The following is a 3,089-nucleotide window of genomic DNA, read 5'->3' as shown; positions in this document are numbered from 1 at the left end:
AGAAAAGAAAAGAAAAGAAAAGAAAAGAAAAGAAAAGAAAAGAAAAGAAAAGAAAAGAAAAGAAAAGAAGAAAAAAAGTTTTAACAAGGTATTTAAAACTCTTCAAGGAAAAGTCTTAATCTTTTCCTCTTTAATAAATAATGCAATATGACAAGGGCATCTGAAAACTGAAATAGAATCTTAGCCAAGCAGAAAATACATTCTTCACCACAAAAGATATCCACCCCACGGAAGATAGTAGTAACAACCAATAAAATAAAGCTGGAACTCATAAAATTCATAATTTCAGTCACAAATATAAAAATTGAAACAGAAGAATTGCCTGCAGCATAGTGGAAGATTTTTATTCCTTTTTAACATATTTGCCATACAGCTCCCACACAATAATTAAATACAGTATTTTTGTTTTTATTTTCCACATTGGAGGAGATAATTAATAGGCTTGGAAAAGAGGCTCTGTTCAGGTCTTTTAGTTCGGCAGTGAAAAGCATAAACATTGTACCAGTTACCTCTTCTCTGCCACGGTATCCTGTCATTTTGCGTACATCTTTATATTTTTACCTGGCAATAGGAAGGATGTGGTAATGAGAAGGTAAAGACATAGCTGGAGAATTTCAGAGTGGCATGAATGTAACAAGCAAGAATTATTGTCTTGAGTCCCTGAGCAATGAGCATTATGAAAACCCTCCCTGCTTTGACTTCCCAACTGAAGTCACTCCTGCCTTGTCCCGAAACAACAAGCTGTAGCTCCATTTTATCGAGCAGCCATATTAAAGTGCATTTTTCTTTGTATTAGCATAATCTGAGTCATAAGGAAAATAAAAGCAATTATGAAGACATTTCATGCTTTGGTATACTTAATTGAATTAATCTCTCCAGAGGGAAGATCAGGCTGAATGTTAGGAAATACTGTTTTTTTTGAAAGAGTGGTCAGGCAGTGGAATGGGCTGCTCAGGGAAGTGGTGGAGTCATCAACCCTGGAGGTGTTTAAGGAATGTTTAGACATTGTGTTGAAGGACATGGTTTAGTGAGAACTATTGGTGATAGGTGGACAGTTGGACTGGATGATCTTGTAGGTCTTTTCCAATCTTGGTGATCCTATGATTCTATGAATGAAAAGCTTTTATGAAAATTAATAAAATGTAGATAATGTCTGCATCCTATGTTAAGCTGAAATATGAGATAATGTATTTTTTACTATAATTTCTATAAATGAAAAAGGAAACTACAGGAAAATTTATGATGTTACAGCTTGGAAATCCATGCCTAAGGCCTTGCACAAATACAGGTAGATGACATCTGTTGCTCTTATTTGTCCACCAGTGCTGTCATTCCATCATAGAAGACCATCAAATTGGTTAGGCACACTCTGTCCTTGATGAAGTCATGCTCCAGATCACCTTCTTGTCTCATACGTACCTTAATATGTCTTCCCTTCCGGTAGATCTATTTAATGACCTTTCCAGGTACAGGCATGAGGATCACTGACCTATAGTTCCCTGGGTCTTCCTTTCTCCCTTTCTTGAAGATGAGTGATGTTTTCTTCCTTTTTCCAGTCACGGAGACTTTACCTGACAGCCACGAATTTTCAAATACTATGGCTTGACAACCACATCAGCCAGTTCCATTATCTGGCCACATAGGCTTATATGCATTCAGTTTCACGAGGCTGTCTCTGACTTGCTCTGCTCTTACAGAGAGAAGGATATTGCACTCCTATCCCCTGACTAAAAGTTCAGGGACTTGAGAGACACAGGAAAGTCAATTGCCAGTGAAGATGGAAGCAAAGAACTGGTTGAGTACCTCAGCCTCATATATGTCTGTCATTGCCATTTCTCCTTTCTCATTTATCAGAGGTCATACACTCTCCTTTGCCAGTCTCTTCTGACCAAAATAATTATTGAATCTCTTGTTGTTTTTCAAATTCCTTCTTGTTGTTTTTCACGTTCTAAAGCATGGCCTATGTATTTATATTGTGGTTGCATACAGTCCTGATTAATTACATGGTTTAGAAAAAGAAGATATGGATAAATTTTACAGTCTAGGTTATAGGAAAAATTTTAGTTCTTCAGAGTAATCATTTTACTTAAAGAATTTTCTGCTAAAATACAATATTTATGTTACATGTAGCACATACTCAAACGTTAGCCATGTGAGCAGTGTAAACAAGAAATATGCATTCAGACCATTTGTGTTCTAAACTGTCTTTTTGAAACAGTATTGAGTATTATATTCCTTCTTGATATTACTTACTTTTAAAAGTATTTAACAGAGATCTTTGTTTCTCTGTTGGGGAAACCTTGCACTGAAGAGATTCAGTATCAAAAAGTCAGCAAAGATGTAATCTCGTGAGAGAAATCATGGTGACACCTCTGTGGATAGCGCTGCTGAACATGTCATTTCACAAGGTGAAAATGTTTCTTACACTGCTTGAAAAGTTCTGTCAAAAACAAACAAACAAAAAAAAAACCCATAACAACGAACAAGCATTTGTTTTCTGAGAGAAGAGAGTTTATTTCAAGACCAATTGCTGTAAAAAGTTCTCTATTTTGAAAAAGATTTGGAAGTGCCTCTTTTGTCATTTATGGATCAATTGCCTCCACTTCTGCAAACATACTTCTCAGATGAACAGTGCAAGGAGAACAAATGCAAGCAAGAATCTTTATAATCTTAAATTAAAAAATGCCAGTTCCAAACCACTGAGGTTTGTGAGTAAATTGTCTTTAATTTGAGAAAACAGATGCTGTGTGGTAAAACATATGGCAGACTACTCAAGAACGTGAAATTCTTTGGTTTCATTGTTTTGTGTCAGAATACAAGCAATCTTCATATATGTGGATTTTTTTGCTGTATATGTGGTAAGAAATTTACATTAAAAGATTTCTCCCCCCCCTCCCAAAAATTAAAAAAAAAAAAAGTAAATTAAGGAAAATAAACTTTAAAAGTGTATTATATTACATTCAAACATTTATTGTGTTATTTTATAAAATACAGTGATAGTCTCCCTTTTTATTAAGAAAGGAGGGGAGGGGAGGGGAGGGGAGGGAAGGGAAGGGAAGGGAAGGGAAGGGAAGGGAAGGGAAGGGAAG

Source organism: Lagopus leucura, unplaced genomic scaffold (genome assembly GCF_019238085.1).
Source record: "Lagopus leucura isolate 7727_CA_CO unplaced genomic scaffold, USGS_WTPT01 Super-Scaffold_100002, whole genome shotgun sequence".
NCBI lineage: Eukaryota > Metazoa > Chordata > Aves > Galliformes > Phasianidae > Lagopus > Lagopus leucura.
The sequence above is the reverse complement of the archived record's forward strand: the minus strand, read 5'-3'. Positions refer to the sequence as shown.